This window comes from Leptonychotes weddellii, chromosome 14 (assembly GCF_054177405.1).
Source record: "Leptonychotes weddellii isolate Sample4059 chromosome 14, ASM5417740v2, whole genome shotgun sequence".
NCBI classification, from domain to species: Eukaryota; Metazoa; Chordata; class Mammalia; order Carnivora; family Phocidae; genus Leptonychotes; species Leptonychotes weddellii.
In genome coordinates, this window is record NC_138382.1 from 60,581,913 (window position 1) to 60,603,750 (window position 21,838).

Genomic DNA, 21,838 nt, shown 5'->3' on the forward strand with positions numbered 1-21,838 from the left:
CTCTCTTTCTCTCTCTCTCTCTCTTTCCCTCAGCATTATTTCAAAGTAAAATAGATGCTCCTTTATTTCTATGGCATATTTCCTGTTCCTCAATAACTCAGCTCTTTGGGAGGAGTAAATGTATAGTATAAATTCTATTTTGTCTTGCCAGAGTGAAATTCCAGTGGTCTACAACTTTTTTCTGTGACAAAGCTTTTTGGCTGAGCACTAACAATCTTCTTTATAAAAGAGACCAGGAACACGAAGAAGACCCAAGCTAAACAATGAGCACACAGTTATTAATCATGATAGAACCCAAAATATGTTTGACAGAAAGGATGCACTCCTTTTGTTACATACATGACCCTGAAACGTCAATTTCTCAAAAATTTTTCACTGAGATTTGTTTTTTTTTTTTTAAGATTTTTATTTATTTGAGAGAGAGAATGAGAGAGAGAGAGCACATGAGAGGGGGGAGGGTCAGAGGGAGAAGCAGACTCCCTGCTGAGCAAGGAGCCCGATGCGGGACTCGATCCTGGGACTCCAGGATCATGACCTGAGCCAAAGGCAGTCGCCCCACCAACTGAGCCACCCAGGCACCCTTCATTGAGATTTGTAACAGTCACATCGACTTTCACCAGACTAATCTGTTATTTAGGGATGCCAGATTAAATATTTATAAAAGTAGAAGAAATTATTCACTAGCCTTATTTTCTTTTTAGGATAGAGAGTGCCTAATGGTGTGTGGAGCACATACATTTTAAGAAATAATCTATATCTTTCACATTCTTGAGTAATTCTGGGAAAAGATTATTTTACACAGAGAACTGTCTGGAAATTTCCCTTAGTCTTGAAATGCTCTCTGAACAACGATTATACTTTTGAGAATTTATACACAGTAAGATTTCACAGCAAATATGGCAGCACCCACAATGTTTGCAGTTGAGTATAATTATCACAGTATACTGCAGTATTCTGCAGATTGCAGAAGAGAGAGCATCTTTGTCATTAGAACAGGACTGTTTGGTAATACTGAGGCAGAATGACATGGAGATAAAACAGAGAATTTGGAGATAGACAGGTCAGGGCTGAAAAACAGATAGTTAAGAATGCCCGTATGTCCATCTGTAAGCCCCTGACAACCCTTCGTCTACAGGGATAAAAGTACTTCCTTCCACAGGGATACTATTTCAGAATGAGTGAAGAGTCTGCAAATGGCCATGAGCTGCTTCAAAACAAGGGTGCACTGTAAACATCAAATTATTAACTCTTCTATGGGTCACAGCTCATTCATTCTTGGCCGAGGGATAAATACGATAGTGTTTACCCAGGATCCTGAGTGGACAATTAGCCTAATAATATACTGGAAGTGTTCAGTGTTTGCAACCTGGCTTGGAAATTCTGTTTTTGAAGTTATAGATTATTTTAGTCTTAGCGATTTGGCTACTCTGGTTAAAGTAAAATCTCATTTCCTGTATTCATTTATTATTGCTGTTCCTTCAAATTCCAAAAAGGATTTTAAGAGACTTAAAAAGAAATGAAAGAAAAGACTAAAAGAGACATTGTAAGGAAGTGGTAGAATAAGTAATTATGTAAGAAAACTACGTTGAGAAAAAAAAAATTTTTTTTAAGTAGGCTCCACACCTGGCATGGAGCCCAAAGCAGGCTTGAACTCATGACCCTGAGATCCTGAGATCAAGACCTGAGCCACCCATGTGCCCCGAGGAAAAATATTTCAGTTGAACACAAGACTTAGATATTCCCACCAGATAGAAGGAAATATAAGACTTTGGTACAAAATGGCATCTACTTAGCAACTTCTGTAGCAATCTTTCCTGAAAACATTCTAACACTGTGGTGAAGATTCAGAAAACTATGAAAGCAGCAGTAAGATTAATAGACAGTATAGTGAAATGTGTGCAAGGAAAGGAATTCCAACTGACTAAAATGTCAATGGAGTTGGATTGAGAAAAAATAATCCAGAGCTTCTCAAGCCTCATCAAGTGGAAGAAAGGGCTCAGCTTAGTCGAAAAATGACAGTAGAGACACTTCATCCTTCTTCTGCTCTCTTTCTCTGGCTCCACACAAGGAGAGCTGTGTCACAAAGGCAAAAATGGGGAGAGCCTTGATAAGAACGTGCAATGCCAGCTCTGATGTTTCACATGCTCTTTGGTTCATAGAGTGGAAATGAGAGAAAAGCACGCCTTGTTCCAGCATAATGCACTCTATAAATGTATGGAACATGGTGCCATTTTGGCTAAGAAACACCCAATAAAAACCGTGCCAAGAGTCAAGGAGAATCCACTCATCTTGACTAATGAGATAAACACCAGTTTTGAGTAGGGCTTTCCATTGATTAAATAGAATAAGAAGGGGCACCTGGGTGGCTCAGTCGGTTAAGCATCTGCCTTTGGATCAGGTCATGATCTCAAGGTCCTGGGATCAAGCCCTACATGGAGCCCCACATGGGGCTCCCTGTTCAGAGGGGAGCCTGCTTCTCCCTCTTCCTCTGCCTTTCCCCCTTGCCCCCACTCATGCTCTCTCTCTCTAATAAACAAATAAAATTTTTTTAAAAAAGAAGAAAATGTTTAATATCAATTTTTTCATTTAACATTTTTAAAAATAAAAATATTTTAGTTTAGATGTTTAATTAAAATTTTAAATTTTAAATTTTTATTTTAAATTAAAAATATATATATAACTTCAAATTTCTTCCAAAACAGAAAAAGAAAAAAAAGGTAAACAGGCCCTGTGGAAAAAATAATGTATGACAAGGAAAACGTATTATCAATCTGATGATCTAAAAGAGACTTTCCTATCTTTGAAAATGATATTTGGTGGGAAGTAAAGGATAACTTTATAAAACTTGACATCTTCAATAGGATGCAAGGCAACAGAGCAAATAAGAAAGAAGAACAGGAAGAGGTGAAATAGTGCAACAAATTGAGAAGTCAGAATAATAATTAGAGATGAGGAGGGGGTTGGAGAGACAGAAGAACAAAAAGGAAACTGGTACTGAAATAGCAGAATTAAGATCTGCGAAGAGAAGAAATGATGTGGCAAAGAGAGCAAATGTGGAAATTAACTTGCAGAGTCTTCCAAAAACATAGCTGTAAAGGACAATGAGCTGAATAGCATGTGGGAAGTTATAAATATCAAGGACTTATATGACAGTCTAACCAAGGAATTAATGATGGTCACACCTACAAGACCAGAACAATTTTAAGTCATATAACTTTTCTGAGCTTAAAAACACAAAGATTAGAATATTTCATATCAAAAGTAATTAACGGGCGCCTGGGTGGCTCAGTTGGTTAAGCGACTGCCTTCGGCTCGGGTCATGATCCTGGAGTCCCGGGATCGAGTCCCGCATCGGGCTCCCTGCTCGGCGGGGAGTCTGCTTCTCCCTCTGACCCTCCTCCCTCTCACGCTCTCTGTTTCTCATTGTCTCTCTCTCAGATAAATAAATAAAATCTTTAAAAAAAAAAAAAAAAAAGTAATTAACATGTTCTATGTGAAATTACCAAAAAGAGACCTATGCCAAAATTTCTGATTTACAAGGATAAAGAAAATATCCTGTAAGATCGAGCTCCACGCTGGGCTCCATGCTAGGCGTGGAGCCTGCTTAAGATTCTCTCTCTCCCTCACCCTTTGCCCCTCCCGCTCTCTCTCTCTCTCTCACTCTCTCTAAAAAAAAAAAGTATATATATATACATATATATATATCTCCTTCAAGCTTTCTGGGGCACAAAGGAAATTTAAAAGACAACAGCAACAACAACCAAAAAAAAAAAAGAAAAACCCTGACATTATGCTGGCCTGAAAATTCTCTCCAATAAAAAAAAAGTGCCAAAACAAAATAGAAAAGTCTATAGGATTTTCTGGAGGTAAAGTCCTAACACAAAAATATTATTTCCACATGAGTAGTTATTCCTGTGTGAAAGAAAAAAAATCATCATTCCAGATGTACAAAAACCCAGAAAATAGAAACACTGCCTTTTTTCTTAGAATAAATTTTTCCTAATTATGAAATGTATCTAACAAATGTATTATAAAAAGAATATTCAAATAAGCAATAGGAAAGATGACAATCACCCATGAGTCTACCACCCAGGATGACCTTCCAGTTTCAGTTTCAGGTAGCAATATGTCCCAAATTGTTGCCCATCTCATTAAAATCCTCCTACAGCATCATTCACAATGTTGGGATTAGAAGTTAGAGTTCATTCCAGTGAACTCCAATATAGAAAATAATTAATTATGGATGTGCCACCATTTCTCTAACCTATTCCTTGTGACCCAAATGTCCATTTGGTCAAAAGTCCAACACCTTTCCCCAAGATTTTGCATATTACTAGGGAATTAAAATTCCAGTGTTACCTCTGGCTTTGAGCTCTAGCTTTCCACCGAGTTCACTTAGAATAGCCTTGGCATATACTGTATCTGATCCTGTCACTTCTCTGCTACAAGCCTTATAATAAATACTTTTCTATTGCCCTTGTAATGAAGTATAAATTACTCAGCTTGACTTACAAATCCTGTCTGTGCCTCCAGCCTCATTTCCAGACACTGCCCCTCCCACTGTCTACTCTCCTCCTTTCTCTTCCGTTTCAACCACAAGAACAATTGATTTTAGTTTCCCAAACAAGTCACATTCCCTCTTTCCTCTAGACCTCTGGCAAGTTGTTGAACAAATATTTACTAATCTGTATTTCTAGGCACCTTGCTAGAGACCTAAAGGGCCTGGTCTTAGAACAGACAAAGCAGAATATGTAGCAAGAACACAGATTTTAGTATGTCTAAGAATTTAATATGTGACAAAGTGGAAACATAATGAATTATCTAACAGATATTGTGTGAGAACACTGGCTTCTGTTGGGAAGAAAAAAAAGTCAAGAATCATAAAGATGAAAGCCCCACCTAATACTACATATAAAAATTAATAAGCCAGATTTAAGAAGTTAATGTAGCTGTGAAACCCTTAAAAACCAGAAGATGTTACAACTGGTTATTTAATTGATCTTGAGGTGTGGAAATAATGTCAAAGCATATAGCAATAGAGGTATCTTTAAAGGAAAAATTTAACAGATTCGATAACATAAAAATTAAGAACCTTGACAATTAGGGAAAACAAAGAGCAAATAACAAACTGAGCAATATAGTTTGAGTTGTAATGAAGATTTTGTATTTTAGGGGACTCCCAGCTCACTCAGAGGGAAGTTCCAAGTTCTAACAACCCAGCAGTTCCATGGCCTCATCTCCTCCACTCTTATACCCTCCCTGCCAACTCCCTTGACTCATGGCCACCCGAACTCCTTCCTGTCATTCAACCCATCCTGCATGCTTCTACCTCAATGCCTTAGTCCTCGCTATGCTTTCTTCTGGGTTTCCTCTTTCCCCGATTACCTGTTAATCTTGCTTCTGCCTTTGCTTCTTTCCTATCGCTGCTGTAACAAATTACCACAAGCTCAGTGGCTTAAAAATGACATAAATTTATTATCTGACATCTCTGAAGGTCAGAAATCTTAAAATCCAGGTGCCAGCAGGGCTGCATTCCTTCTGGAGGCTCTAGGGGAGAATCTGTTTGCAAGCCTTTCTCAACTTCTAGAAGCTGCCTGCCTTCCTTGGTTCATGGCCCCTTCCTCCATCCTCAAGCCAGCAGCACAGCATCCTCAAATCTCCCTGACTCTACTTCCCCATATTGCATCTCCTTCTCTGACTGACCCTCCTACCACCCTCGTATAAAGACTCTCGGGCCCCCGCTTGTAACAATCCCTTACATTGGGTCTAACCTTCCCATCTCAATGGGAATTAAACACATTAAACACATCTGCAAATCCCTTTTACATGTAAGGTAACATATGTATGGGTTTCAAAGATTCACATAGAAATCTTTGGAAGGGTCTACAAAATTCCCTTCAGATCTTTGCTCAAATGTTACTTGATCAAAAAGACTGTGCTACACCTAAATAAAACAGAAAGAGCTTCTGTTCCACCCCTAAACCTATGCTTCTCACTGTATTTTATTCTTCCGTGTAGTACTTTATACCAACTAATTTATGCAATCTCCATCAGGCCAGGGATTTCATATTATCTACTCATGTATTCCCACAGCTAGCAGAGTGGGAAGCACATGGTAGGTGCTCAATACATTTTTGCTGAATGAATAAATGAACCAGAAAAAAATAAAATGACTTGTTTCTAGGGCAAACAAGAAAAATACCAGAGATGACAAATTCTATCTTGTATCAAGAAAGAAAGAATGAAAAGAAAGAAAGGATGGACTTCTTCTTCTCGAACAGTTGTTGAATCGTGATAGTTCCCTATTATTGGTCTGTAAAACTTTCCCTAAATCATGCATGAGGTTTTCTTCAAATTTGGGCCAGCACAGTGTAAGTCACTGTAATGATGGCAAGATGTGAAAAGTCTATACATTTCTCAGGAAAAGTGTCAATTCTTACATGTTCCTCCTGCTTCCATGGTAACCTAAGGAAGGTAACTCTAAGCAAAATCAAAAAGGGAGAAGGAATGTTGAGCCCACATGGCCAGGTCACAACAAAAGTCTGTTCCTCTGTGATTTGTAGTCTGTTATTCAGCAGGAAAGAATCTTGGAAAAACAAGCATCTTGTTCTTGGAATGTCAGAGAGAATCAAAATAATTCAAAATCCAATCAGTGGCTTTGAACGAAACATATATTCTTTTCTCCTGCTAGATTTGGACAATAATTCCTCCCTAGTAGATTTTGTAGAGCTGGAGACTACCGGAATAACGAACAGTTCTAGGAAATCCTGAACCACACTGGCTTGCTAAGAGTTGGGGATGGTGCAGGGCTATAGGGGGAGACCATGGGAGAGGATGGAAGACGGAGCAATGTGGGAAATGCAAGAGTGGATTCTGGCAAAGGAATTATCTGCTCTGGGATTTGCATAGCAGAATAATGACACTTGAAACCTTTGCTTTTATTTTTCCTTAAAAATGTACGAAGCCACATGATTGCTACAGTCACTCTTGCTGTTAAAAAGTATCCCAAGGTTTAGTGGTATAAACTACAATCATTTGATTTTGCTCACAATTTTGAGGGTCAGGAATTTGGGAAAGGCTTGGCTAAGTCTCTCTTTGGGGTCTCTCATGCCACTGCATTCAGATGTCAACTGAGGCCGCAGTCACCCAAACACTTGCCTGGTGGACATCCAATTTGGCTCAACCATGTAGTTGGCAAGTGTTTACCTCTGGCGGGGTCTTTATTGTATTCAGTATATAATTATTGAACACATATCACCTGCTAAGCACTCTGCTAATTAATTAGAATTATTATTTATTAAAGTAGGAAAAAGGAAAGAGGGAAGAATCTATTTTAGTTTGTCGCATTCCACCCTAAAAATAATGTTCTTTTTGGCATGCAGATAAACTGAGTGGTTCACTCTGGCTTTTGTCCTCCAAAAGTTCAAGCACTTAAAGAGAGAGCTTAACAGATTAGGTTCGTAAATTAGTGTTTGGGAATAGCAGGAAGAAGAGTGTGAGGCTTTCACTCGCTCCCCACCCGATCTCAGAATCATGTTCCCCTGGATAGAGTGAAGAGCAAAGGAAGTTGAGGAGATTTGCATGGGACTTAGCTCCAAAGTGGGGCCCCAAAGCAGCAGAGAGAGCCATGTGTTTCCCTCAATATAGCAATTAAGTGGGGGGGTCTCCCAGTTGGGAGAGGCTATGCAGAAGACACGGGGCTTTCAGTACGGTCCTGAGTGGTCCAATGACCAAGGAGCAGGGAGGCCTCCCACTAATACCTCAGTTCAGTGTAAGCCCTCTTGAACTTCAACACAACCCCAGGAGAATTGGAGTAGACCTCACAAAAGCTAAAGATAGATTTTCTATCTGCCAGACATGATAGAACTAAAAATAGAAATCTATTTAAGTAATCATGGGGCTCCTGGGTGGCTCAGTCGTTAGGCGTCTGCCTTTGGCTGAGGTCATGATCCCAGGGTTCTGGGATCGAGACCCACATTGGGCTCCCTGCTCAATGGGGAGCCTGCTTCTCCCTCTCCTCCTGTTTGTGTTCCCTCTCTCGCTCTCTCTGTCAAATAAATAAATAAAATCTTTTTTTAAAAAAAAGAAATCTATTTAAGTAATCAAAAGTAAAACACAGCTCTTCTTCATCTTCCTCCTCCTCTTCACCACACTCTCTACCTCCGTGGTCACACTGTTCCCTCTACTTCTGTCTATGTGTGTGTCCAGTCTCCCTTTGCTTCTCTCTATAAAGACAGTTGTAAAGGCATTTGGCGCCCACCTGGATAATGCAGGATAATCTCTTCATCTCAAAATCCTTAACTTAATCATACATGTAAAGATCCTTTTTCCTTATGTAATATTTACAGGTTCCAGAGAGTAGAACCTGGTATCTTGAGGGCTATTATTCTGCCCATCCCACCCACTAAAGTATTTGGGGGTAATGGAGCATCAGGTTGACAAATTTCTCTTAAATATTTAGAGAAAAACAGTTATTTGTTCTATACTTCCAATTTTTTAATAACTTTGTTTCCAAATAAGCAAGATAGTTCAATTTTAGTCTGAGACTCTACCCACTGCATGATGTCTACCTGTACGTAGTTACATATACAAACTATAAAGAAATTTAGATTATGTGACCAAGGACACAGAGCCTCTTCTGATCTACTTGCTAAATAGGGAAGCAAGAGAATTTTTCTACCGCTTTTGTGCCAGATTTTAGAGGAATGCCCCCCAAAAAACTCTTCCATCTCTCTCTTTCTCTGTCTTTTTTTTTTGAGAGAGAACGTGAGCGCGTGAGCAGAGGGGAGGGGCAGAGGGAGAGGGAGAGAGAACCCCAAGCAGACTCTGCACTGAGCACAGAGCCCTACCTGGGGCTCAATCCCACAACCTAGAGACCAAAACCCGAGCCGAAACCAAGAGTTGGCCATTTAACCGACTGCGCCACCCAGGCACCCCTCTTGCATCTCTCTTTTTAAGTCAACTTTACTCGTGTGTACTTTATAATAAAATGTATAGCTATTCAGTGTATACTTCAGTGAATTTGATAAATGTATGCAACTGTGTAACCACTACCCCAATCAAGATATAGAAAATTTCCATTGATCCAGAAATTTTCCTTGTGCTCCTTCCCAGCTCAATTTGGGGATATTACAAATTAAGTTTACATGAATGTTCATGTTGAAGTTTTTATGTACATGGCTTTTCATTTCTCTTGGATAAATACCTAGAGTAGAATTTCTAGCCTATAGGGTGCATGTATTTTTAATCTATGCTCTCTTTTTTTTTTTTTAAAGATTTTATTTATTTATTTGAGAGAGAGAGAATGAGAGAGAGCACATGAGAGGGGGGAGGGTCAGAGGGAGAAGCAGACTCCCCGCTGAGCAGGGAGCCCGATGCGGGACTCGATCCAGGGACCCCAGGATCATGACCTGAGCCGAAGGCAGTCGCTTAACCAACTGAGCCACCCAGGCGCCCTCTATGCTCTCTTTTGAGGCCAATACATTATTCATAGGGGGTTCTTATTCTCTACATTTTCCTCAGCAATAAGTTGATAATAATCTTTAACCAGTTTGACTATCCATTCCTTTCTTACTTGGTATGCTGAGCCAGTGTTCCTTTAAACAATCTTTAACCAGTTTAACTGTTCCTTCCTTCCTTGGTATGTCCCACTTTGGCCATTGCTCCACTTGTTCTTTGTGGGTATATTTAGTTCTCACTTCATGGAATGTATTGCTGATTCTTCGTGCTTATCTTTGCAATTTATTTGGTGTTTATGGAAGAACGTGCTTCCCTCCAAAATTTGCTATATGTTGCGGGTTGAGGTATGTGATGCTGCAGCTCCCTGTGTCTCTATCCTGAACTGACTCTGTCAATGGCCTTTTTTTCACAGGTAATTCTGTCCTTTCAAACCCAATGATCATCCTTTGGGGCAATGGAAAAAAGAATAGAAATGCTCCTTTTGGTTCTTCAGTATGTGCCTGAAAAATGTCGTGGTGCTTCTTTGCTAACCCCATTCATCACTTTTCTGGGTAAGTATGCTACTCACATTGCCATGTAATCCCTTCATACATGATACTATGTAGGGTACAATTACTATGTTAATTGAAGCTGTCTGCATTTAATTCCATCAAAAATTATCTCATGACATGAGAATACTATGAAGAATTATTCACAAACAAAATAGAAGTAAAAAAAGAAGTGAGAAAAGGCAAACATGTACTTGTACTGAGCCTGACTCATCTCCAAATTTGTATGCTGAGTATGGACTCTCTCCATATACCACTGAAGTCATCAAGATTATTAGAATGTCCTAGGATTAGGATAGACACCAATGGCCTAAGTAATTAAAAGACAGCATAAAATCTCTTGGACTACAATGGAGGTACATCCACCATGCTTTTAATAAATAAACCAAATTGCTTTACCTGATTATCCATTTCCTTCTTTAGTATTAATTTTACAAGGAAAAAATGAAGATCTTTAAAAGAAGCCTTGAAGGGGCACCTGGGTGGCCCAGTTGGTTAAGCAACTGACTCTTGGTTTCAGCTCAGGTTATGATCTCAGGGTTGTGCGACTGAGCCCCATGTTGGGCTCCACGCTCCAAGTGCAGAGTCTGCTTGAGTTTCTCTCTCCCTCTCCCTCTGCTCCTTCCCCCATGCTCTCTCTCTCTAAAATAAATAAATAAATCTTTAAAAAAAAAAGAAAAGAAAAGAAGCCTTAAAGATGTAATTTGTAGCAGCCTTTGTCTTTAAGGAAAAAATTCATTTTTATAATATACTGTTTCACAAAGTGGTTTATGATAATGTCTAAACTGTTTAGATTGCTTTGGAGACACATTTTCAGCCTTCATTAAAAAAAAAAAAAACACAGTTAGCTGAACCTTGTAGTACAGTAACTCAGTGACCCATGGATCCTTTGCATTGTGGGCTTACAAATGGTTTCTTTTGCATTGTCATTGTGAAATTTTTTCCAGTGAACTTTGTGCAACACAATGAATATCCACATTTGGGATATAAGATGCCAGCTTGGCCCCCAAACTCAATTATGTGAACAACCATTATTTCTTAAATATTGATTTAACATTCACAGTGAAAATATGCATGATTGTGTGGCACGACAACCCACCAGTCTAAGACAAGACCATCCTCTGGATCTAGATAAATAGGCAGAAATAAAACCAGTGTTCTATGTCTGTGACCTTTTAAGACTAGTTGTTAGAGCCTCATTTCTGCTTCCTTCCACCTCCTCTTCCCCAGCTCTTGGGGTTTCCAGAAAAATTTCTGGTTGGCTCCAGAAGTCTCCCTGCCATGGCCAAGTTACTTCCTCATAGCTTGTCTCATTCAGCCACGGCGGCTGCCTCTCCTAAGTCCCTGCCACCCCCGTTGCTCTGCAGTCCTGAGCAGCAGTAAGAGCAAAAGACAATGAGGCATTCCCATCCCAGAAATGGGTTGTACTATTGTCAGAAACCCTGAGACCCCTGGGTATAGCTGCATACTCATTAATGGCTTTTTCTTATTTCTACTTCCTAGGATGTGGCATATCAGATATCCATAAAGAGCAAAGGAGAACTTTCCACATTTTTTCAAAGCTAAGAAATAAATGATCACATAATAAGCTAAAAAAAATTGAAGCAGAAATGGAAAAACAAATTATATGAGCTAAAGACATGGATAAGCTATAAATGTTATAGTGGTTGATCTGCTAATTGCTTTTACTACTCTGTCTATTCCCCTAGATGAAAAGATTAGTGGGGCACCTGGGTGGCTCAGTCGTTAAGCATCTGCCTTCAGCTTGGGTCATGATCCCAGGGTCCTGGGATCGAGCCCCGCATCGGGCTCCCTGCTCAGCCACAAGCCCGTTTCTCCCTCTCCCTCTCCCACGCCCCCTGCTTGTATTCCCTCTTTCGCTGTGTCTCTTGCAAATAAATAAAATCTTTAAAAAAAAAAAAAGAAAGAAAGAAAAGATTAGTAACACTGGAAACTTTCAAGGATGACATTCAAATGCCTGGTAGTTTGAGGGGGTTATTTTTTTACTGTAAATAATTTTTGGAAAAATTCATCTCTGACATGCAATGATCTGGGAATATTTTCTGTGAAAAATAAAATAAGAATGTTTTTTGTTGGTATTGGTACTGGTTTTCAAAGATTACAAAGAACAGCAACATACATTATCCCATTTTATCCTCAAAGCAACTCTGCAAAGCATACAGGAAATTCATACTGTGATCACCATTTTAAGATGAGGAAACTGAGGACAAAAATCATAAAGCTCCTGAGCAAGATCTTATAAATAGTAAATGGCAATATTTGGCCTTGATCTCAGTTCAATGTATTTCCCATTTAACCATAATGCCCCTTCATCTAACTCTTTTTCTGGAAAAATCAAGGCACTCTTATTTTAAAAATCAAAAAGATTGTTGGGTTTAAAGGAAAAAAAAAACTTTTTCCTTTTTAAAATTGCGTGAATAGATCTTCATTACAGAAAAACAAAAAAATTTCAAAAGGAGAAAAGGGAGGAAAAATCTCTGGGTTATCACCTAGAGACAACAACACCTAGAATTCATAACTTAGTGTATTTCCTTTCAGACTACTTCCCATGCAAGTTTGTCCATGTAAATAACTATATATTTGCTTACAAAAATTGTACCATCTTTACAGACTGCTTTTATGCCTTGCCTTTTGCACTTAATATATTTTAGAACAACTCTTTATATCAATATCTAAACATCTATAACTATCATTTTGATGACAACATACTATCTCATATTATAGCTACATCTTAATTTATTTAATCAAAACCCTAAAGTGCCAGATTTATATTGTTTCCAAATTTTCTCTATTATAAATAAGTAATGTGAATATTTCCTTAAGAAACATCAGACAAATCTAAATTGAACATTCTAGAAAACAATTGCCTTTAACCTTCAAAAAAATCAAGGCCAGGAAACATAAATAAAAAATGAAAAATTGCTCCAGATAAAAAGAGATGAAAGAGACCAAGAGGTAAATGGCTATAAAGGACATAATTGGATGCCAACAAATTCAACAACCTAGAAGAAATAGATAAGTTCCTAATAACCTACCAAAACTGAAGCAGGAAGAAAATCTGAACAGACCAATCACCAACAATGATATTGAATCAGTAATCAAAAAACAACTCCCAACAAACAAAAGTCCAGGACCAGATGGCTTCACAGGTGAATTCTACCAAACATTTAAAAAATTGTTAATACCTACTCTTCTCAACGTTTTCCATAAAATAAAGGAGGAAGAAAACTTCCAAATTCATTCTATGAGGCCAGCATTACCCCGATTCCAAAACCAGATAATTATGTCTCTCTCTCTCTCTCTCTCACACACACACACACACAGAACTACAGGCCAACATCTCTGATAAACATAATGAAAAAAAGTCCTCAACAAAACATTAGCAAACCAAATCCAACAATACATTAAAAAAATCATTCACCATGATCAAGTGGGATTTATTCCCAGGATGCAATGGTGGTTCAATATTCACAAATCAAGCAACATAATACATCATATCAATAAGAGAAAGAATAAAAACCATATGATCTTTTCAATAGATGCACAAAAAGCATTCGACAAAATACAAATTCCATTCGTGATAGAAACCATCACCAAAGTAGATTTAGAGAGAACACACCTCAACATAATAAAGGCCTTATATGAAAAACCCACAGTGAACATCAAACTCAGTGGGGAAAACTGAGAGATTTCCTCCCAAGGTCAAGAACAAGACAAGGATTTCTACTCTCACCACCTTTATTCAGCATAGTATTGGAAATCCTAACCACAGCAATCAGACAAGAAAAAGGAAGAAAAGGCATCCAAATTAGTAAGGAAGAAGTAAAACTTTCACTGTTTGCAGATGACATGATATTATATATAGAAAACCCAAAGGACTCCAACGAAAACTATTCAGTAAGGTTGTAGGATACAAAATCAATATATAGAAATCTGTTGCATTTCTATACACTACTAATAAAGCAGCAGAAAGAGAAAACAATCTCATTTACAATTGCACCAAAAATAATAAAATACCTAGAAATAAACTTAACCAAGGAAGTGAAAGACCTGTACTCTGAAAACTATAGATCAATAAAAGAAATTGAAGATGACACAAATATTGTTAAAATGTCCATATTTACCCAAAGCAATCTACAGAGTTAATGCAATCTCTATCAAAATACCATCAGCATTTTTCACAGAATGAGAACGAACAATCCTAAAATTTGAATGGAACCACAGGAGACCCCAAATAGCCAAAGCAATCTCAAAAAAGAAAAGCAAAACTGGAGGTATCACAATGCCAGATTTCAAGTTATATTACAGAGGGGTAGCAATCAAAACAGTATGGTACTAGCACAAAAACAGACACATGGATCAAAAGAATGGAATAGAAAGCCCAGAAATAAACCCATGATGATATGGTCAATTAATCTTCAAGAAAGGAGGCAAGAATATGCTATGGAAAAAAGACAGCCTCTTCAACAAATGGTATTGGGAAAACTGGACAGCAACATGCAAAAGAATGAAACTGGACCACTTTCTTACATCATACACAAAAATAAATTCAAAATGGATTAAGGACCTAAATGTGAGACCTGAAAGCATAAAAATCGTAGAAGAGAGCACAGGCAGTAATTTCACCTTTCTAGACATGTCACCAGAGGAAAGGGAAACAAAAGCAAAAATAAACTATTGGGACTACATCAAAACAGAAAGCTTCTGCACAGTAAAGGAAATAACCAACAAAACTAAAAGCCTATAGAATGGGAGAAGATATTTTCAAATGATGTGTCCAATAAAGTATTAGTACCCAAGATATATAAAGAACTTAATTCAACACCAAAAAAAATCAAATAATCCAATTAAGCAACAGGCAGAAGACATGAACAGACATTTCTCCAAAAAAGACATTCAGATGGACAACAGACACATGAAAAGATGATCACTAATCACCAGGGAACTGCAAATCAAAACACAATGAAACATCACCTGAATGACTACAATCAAAAGCACAAGAAACAAGTGTTGGCAAAGATGGCAGAAAAAGGAACCCTCTTATACTGTTGGTGGGAATGGTATAGCCACTATGGAAGACAGTATGGAGGTTCCTCAAAAATTTGAAAATATAGTTACCATATGATCTAATAATCACACTACTGGCTGTTTACCCCCCAAATATGAAAACACTAAGTTGAAGGGTATACAGACCCCTATGTTTACTGCAGCATTGTTTATAATAGCCAAATTATGGAAGCAGCCCAAGTATCCACCAATAGACAAATGGATAAAGACGATGTGATATATAGCTGTTGATTCTCTCACTTCCTCTCCTACTGTTCTCTCCTCTTGCTCCCTATGCTCCAATCACACTAACCTATTGGGCTGTTCTTAGAACATTCTGGACAAAGACCCACCTTCAGACCCAAGCACTGGGGCTGCCTCTGCCCAGAAGACTCTCCCACCAAGATGACCCGTGGCTAACACACTTCTAAATGAGGACCACCTGGACAAATCTACCTACAGTTGTAATCCACACACTCATCCCTAGCCGCATGCCCTTTTCATAGTGCTTATCACCTTTTAACATACTATAGAATTTCCTTGTTTATTGAGTTTATTATTCAGTTTTTGTTTCCCCCTGCTAGGATGTAAGCTCCAACAGAGTATAGATTTCGTGTTTTCTTGATAAATGTTTTCCAAGGCCATATAACAGTGGCTGGTCTGTAATAGTTGCTTAATATGTGTTTTTTGTTGAATGAATGAATAAATGAATGAATATTTGTTGACGGAAGGAGAAAGGGAAATATGTTAGTGATACAGTACAAATATTATTCTGAGAACACAGAGCACCGAAAGAGAGGACAAGGCTAAAGTGGACAGTTCAGACTCGTTTTAGCCTTTTGTATAAAGGAGTATCCTGATGAAAATGGTATTTTATAAATATCAGTTTGGCAGAGGTTAAGAAGTTTAATCTCAGACACAAGTCCATTTTTTTTTTTACAAAGAGGATACACCAAGCAAGCGAGAAGGCACACACAGTTCTGTGTCAACTGCATTCAAACTGCATATCCTGTGCTTAGAGTCACCTGACATAATAACGTGATGTTTGAACACAGCACCTGGATGTGTGTCCTTCATTCTCTATTCCTTTTATTCATTTTTTTAAAAAGCTCATTGCACACAAAATGCTAAAGCTAAGGGATTTGCAGAACATCCATTAGAGATAAGAAACCCCTAGCTGCTATTTGTTCATTTTCAACTAGCAGACATCTCTAGGCGTAGGTGTCACCCAGAGTAGTAATGTAAATAGGTCATTTAAACAAGGAATTCAGGTAGAAAATGGAAATCAGCAAAGTACTATTAATGCCCACACCAGCTTGCTTCAGCTAGAAACAAAGAGGAAATATGCACCATGTGAGCTGATGATAATAGGGCACATCAAATTGTTCTGTCCTTCTACAAAGCCTGCTAACCCCCACCCAAATGAAAATGTAGTCAGTCTTCAAGAACCAGCTCAAATGCTCTCTCCTTCATGAAGACTCCGTGATTCCCATACATGAAGGAGATACTGGCTTCTATTAGACCCTAGCACCACATTGATACCAATTTGTGGCACTTATCTTACCTCTTCGATATATGGTTACGGGTATTCGACATCATTGCCACCATTAGGGCAGGAATCCTGCTTTTAATCTTTTATATGACCTTTGGCACCACACACATATATCCAACAAATCCTTAATTGAACCAAATCAAATGCTTCCAAAATTATCTCCCATTCCAGTAGGCCAGAAAAGATCTTTGTATATAGTAGGTATTTGCTGAATTCATTTGAATGGAATCTCAAGATTTATATTTCTGGAAACTCTTTTTCTATTAGTTCTATCTGAGCTCAGGTAGACCACTGAGTGAGGTCAGCAGTTTTCACCTGTTCTTATTCTTTCAATTAACCAAATTTTCTCTCTTTAGCCAAGTTTTATTGATTTCTAGTATAAAAAGGCATATGATCAGAATGATTGCCTAAATCATTCAAGTGTAGACTCCATGAACACAGTAGTTTTTGTCTCTTGGTTCACTGCTCTGACGAAGATTGAAACAGTCCCTAGGGGCACCTGGGTAGCACAGTCAGTTAGGTGTCAGACTGTTGGTTTGGGCTCATGTTGTGATCTTAGGGTCGTGAGATTGAGCCCCATGTTGGGCTCCACACTCAGCACGGAGTCGGCTTGAGACACTCTCCCTCTTCCTCTGCCCCTACCCCCTGCTCTCTCTCCTTCGATTTCAAATAATGAATAAATCTTAAAAAAGAAACAGTCCCTGACACATAGTAGATATTCAATAATAATTACTGAATGAAGTTGCTCAAAGAACCATGAAAGTGCAGCTTTCTGCCAACAGACTATGAAAAGCAGCACACTTACTATAAACACAGTAGTAGATCATTTCCTAGGAGCCTCCAACTGTTCCTCCATCCCTGTAGGCACATGTCTCTGCACATTAAGAGGGATCTGCTTCCTTTCCCTTTGAGTCTTAGCTGGCCTTGTGACTTGCTCTGAGCAATCGAATGCATGGAAGGGATGTTCTGGGACTAACACACCCAGATCTTAAAGCACTGTAGCCTCTGCTTTCTCCTTCTTGGGATCCACAGAATAATAAGAACCCATGGAAAAAGAGAAGCCTAGCCAGCAGGCCCTGAGCCATCCCAGCCATCCTAGCAGAGGTTCCTCACATGGAAGTGATCTTAGATATTCCAACCCCACCCAAGTTCCCAGCTGAATGCAACTACACGAGTAACTCCAGCCAACACGTGGAGTGACGACAGGCATCCTACCAAGCTCTGCTCCATTGCAGAATCATGAATAAATAACTGGGTTTTGTTGCCATAGCCACTAAGTTTAGAGGTGGTTTGTTAATACATACTACATAACTGGGGCAATTCTAATTTGTCTACATATCTGTCTTTTTCTTTATATATGCATAAAAGATACTGTGAAATGATCATCACTTAATGTGTCTTTCTGGGGGGTAACATCTTTGGTGGGGCCTTTTTTTTGTCTTTAGCTTTTTGCTTAGTACTTCATATTGCTAGAATTGCATTAATATATTTCATAAAAACAGTAATTATTCTTTTCTATAATCGTTTAGAACATTTATAGATATAAAAAGAACGTTTGTAAAATATGAATATAAAGAACAGTTAAAATACCTGTATACCCACCACCCAGTTTAAGAAATAGAATATTATATATGAAGCTTTCTGTATGCTCCTCCCATGACCCATCACCTTCCCTCAACTTCTGCTTCGCTTCTCTATGACAATTTCTCCAAATATGATTATGTACCCAAATATAAAATTATATGGTTTCATATTTGTGAATAGATGGAATTCTATTTTATTGCTGTATTGTATTCTATTTCATTAACACACTGTCCAGGTCCACTCAGGATGCTGTAACAGAATACCACACATTGGGTGGCTTGTGAACAACAGAAATTTATTTCTCACAGATCTGGAGTTTGGAAAGTCCAAGATCAAGGTGCTAGAAGACATGGTGTCTGATAAGGATGTCCTCACGTGGCAGAAGGGGTGATAAAGCTCCCCTGGGTCTCTTTTATTCACGGGTGCTCCACCCCCCATGACCTAATCACTTCTCAGAGGACACCACCTCCTGATACCATCACATTGGGGGTTAGGATTTTAACATACGAATTTGGGGTAAGGGAGACACAAGCATTCAGTCTTAGTACACACCACAGTTTATCGATCCATTCTACCATTGTTTAACACTTCTGTTCGTTTCTAGATTCCACCCATCACAAAAAGGGCTGCTATGAATATTCTTATACGTGTCCCCTGATGCAAGAATATCAGGTACATGCCCAGGAGTGGTAAATACTTTGAGAGGCAATATAATAAAGAGGTTAAGATGGGGCTCCAAAATCTAAGAACCCTGGATTCCAACCCCTATTCCATCACCCAGTCAGCCCAATTAACCTTGCACTGGTTAACTCATTGCTCTAACAGTCAGTAATTCTAACCTTCAGTGTACTTGGTAATCACCTGGGGAGCTCTAAAAAACTACAGAAGCCCAGGTCCCACCTTCAGAGGTTCTGATTTAATTGGTCCAGGTGGATGGTAGCCTGAGCAGTTTTCAAAGCTCCACCCCCCCCCACCCCCAGCCACACAAATGGGCAGCCACAGCTGAGAACCACTGCTCAAAGGCCTCGTTTCCCCATCTGTGAAACCCTGATGAGAAGGCTAATAACAGTGCCTCACGGGAGGGTTGCCAGGAGGACGAGATACAGTGCGCATGATAGAGCCTGGTAGTCAACAGCTTTAATTCTTGTGGTTAGACCCTCCACTCTATTTCGTTTTCAAGTTTGAGTACAACTGATATTGAAGTATCCTAAGAAATAGGATTTGAGGGGCACCTGGGTGGCTCAGTCGGTTAAGTGTCCGACTCTTGATTTCGGCTCAAGTCGTGATCTCAGGGTCATGAGATCGAGCCCTACATCGGGCTCCATGCTGGGTGTGGAACCTGCTTATGATTCCCTCTCTACCTCTGCCCCTCCCCCAGGAAAGGAAGGAAAGAAGGAAAGAAAGAAAGAGGATTTGATGACAAGCTGGATGCAGAGGGGAAAAAGAGGCAGGAGCCCTGGTTGGTATGCTCTGAGGGGGGAAAAAAAAACAGAAAAGGGAGAAGACCAACCTTTTGATTCCGACTATCTAAACACAATCTCGCAGTTATTCTCTGTTGTAATTTTCTAAGTTTATGTGAGTGATTCAAAACTCAGTTAAAGGCTTGGCTTTATTGTTTACTGGCCTTACTGTGGGTGGAATCTTAGAAATGCTAAGTGTCGTACAGAGATAATGTTCTCTTTGTTGGAAGATTTTTTCTAACCAAGGAAATAATTAATTAAGCTTGAATTTCCCCCATCCCCCTCTGATGTTCTAAACAGCTGGTACTTATTTGGGACATATTGTTTGGAATCCATGGTGACATAGTATTTGTTTCTTGTCATGAACATGTTACAAAGTGGTTTTATGATTTTCTAAACCAATCAGTAATCATTCCTTGCATTAGGAATCTTCCTCCATGCAGATAAAACTAAAAATTTACCTCAATCAGACATCAAAACATTCTTCCTCTAATTCAGTTAATGAGTTAGGCTTCCAAGTCCATTAAAAAAAAAGGGCATTAAATATCTGAAATTCATAATAACATTTTCTTTAAACTGATTTTTCACTCTCAAAAACCACCTCAGTTGAAGAGGTTATCATGCTTTATTCCCTTAAACTGTCATTTAGCAAATAAACGCTAAAGTAGAATGTCCACCCAAGGGGAGAAAAATGTGAAGAAAAGCTGCCTTACAAAGGAACTTATGGGGATGGTGAGAACAGTTAAGGGAATCTGTGGGCTGGGCCCCCAGATAGATTTCATCTCGTCCACCTGTCAGACGCCAAAAAAAATAAGTGCATTTTGCAGAAGCCGATATCTCTAACTCTCCCCTCTGACCTCCTTCCTTCCTGACCCTTTGACCCTCCCTGCAGGAGCTGCTCTGAGCAACTGTGCCCAGCACCTGGGAGGCTAAGAATTCTGCGGAGGCCAACAAGTCAAACATTCCACTGGGAATATTGGGGCTAGATAATTCAACAAATTCAGCTGTTAGCCTCACCACACCCTCAGTCTAGGCTTCCATTCGAGCCTCCTCCTTCTTCACTATGGAAAATTATAAACCAAGGCCCCCCAGCCTCTCTCCTCACCCCTCCCAGCCAGTCCCCCCTCTGCTTCCCACCTCCATGCCTCCCTGCCTGCAAGCCTCCCCACTGTGCCTTGTGAAACCCCAACTCTTTAAGGAATGAACTTCCTTTGGTCTACATACAAAGATTTCTTTGAGCATTCCCCCAATGTTACTAACAAGTGGATTTATTAGCTTCCCTCGCAAACCTGTCATTCCATTAGGCACAATCACCCATTAGTCAGGAGGACACTAACCGTTAGTGAACAGGACCTTCTGCCACTTGCCCCCCACATCCAGTCTGTGGCCAGGTCTTGACAACTGTAACGCGAGTGACTTTATGGGGGGAACTAGATGGGCCCATGCGCGGTTATTAGCCCTCCTGTTATTTTTTAAGATCTTTCTGTTATGAAAAATCTTTAACATACTTAAATACAGTGAATGGTACAAAATCCCACATCCCTACCACCGAACTTCCTCAGATCATAATGTTTTACAATACTGTATTTAATCCCATTTCCTTTCAACACTTTTTCTTCTAACAGATGACGCTCACAAACATTGAGTAACTTTCCCCAGATCTACAGCCCACAGCCAGTACAGTGACTAAGACGCAGTATATGGGAAGAATTATTTGCTCAGTAGCACTTGCTTAATTTATGAGCCTCCTTAAGTCCCTCGGTCCTTTCTCTCCCTATCTCCCTTGCCAACGTGCTTCCTTTGGGAATATGTATATTTCTGCCTGCTTTGTCTCTCAGTATTTTCCTTGCACTATCTCGATATTTTCTATGTATGTGCATCTCCCTATTTCCTTTTTTTCCCTCCCCATGCATTCATTCTTTCACTGGAGAACTATTTCGTAAGCACCTACTATGTACCAGGCACTATGCTAGGCCCTCAGGATAGGCATCTGTCCACCTCTTTCTCTATGTAGCTTTCTCTTTGCTGATCCTTGTTTTTGGACCATCTGTCCACATGAATTTCTTCCTCTTTTCCTTTCATTGTCTTTACCCTCATCAACTCTTCCCATGCTTTTCTGATTAAAAAAGAAAAAAAATAAAAGAGTTCTTTTACTTATTGCACTCTTA

General features: G+C 39.2%; 1 protein-coding gene across 3 annotated transcripts in view; it reads right to left on the reverse strand.

The window, feature by feature from the left end:
• LPAR1 (lysophosphatidic acid receptor 1) overlaps positions 1–21,838 on the reverse strand; it is a 295,096-nt gene that overhangs the window by 244,178 nt on the left and 29,080 nt on the right. Inside the window, exon 1 of one of the 3 annotated variants that reach the window (XM_081803370.1) lies at positions 17,432–18,041. The exons of the other annotated variants lie outside the window; for them this stretch is intronic. The gene's annotated coding sequence lies outside the window, so the exon portion shown is untranslated. Of the gene's footprint in view, positions 1–17,431; positions 18,042–21,838 lie in introns of those variants that run through there. 3 annotated transcript variants of the gene reach the window in all.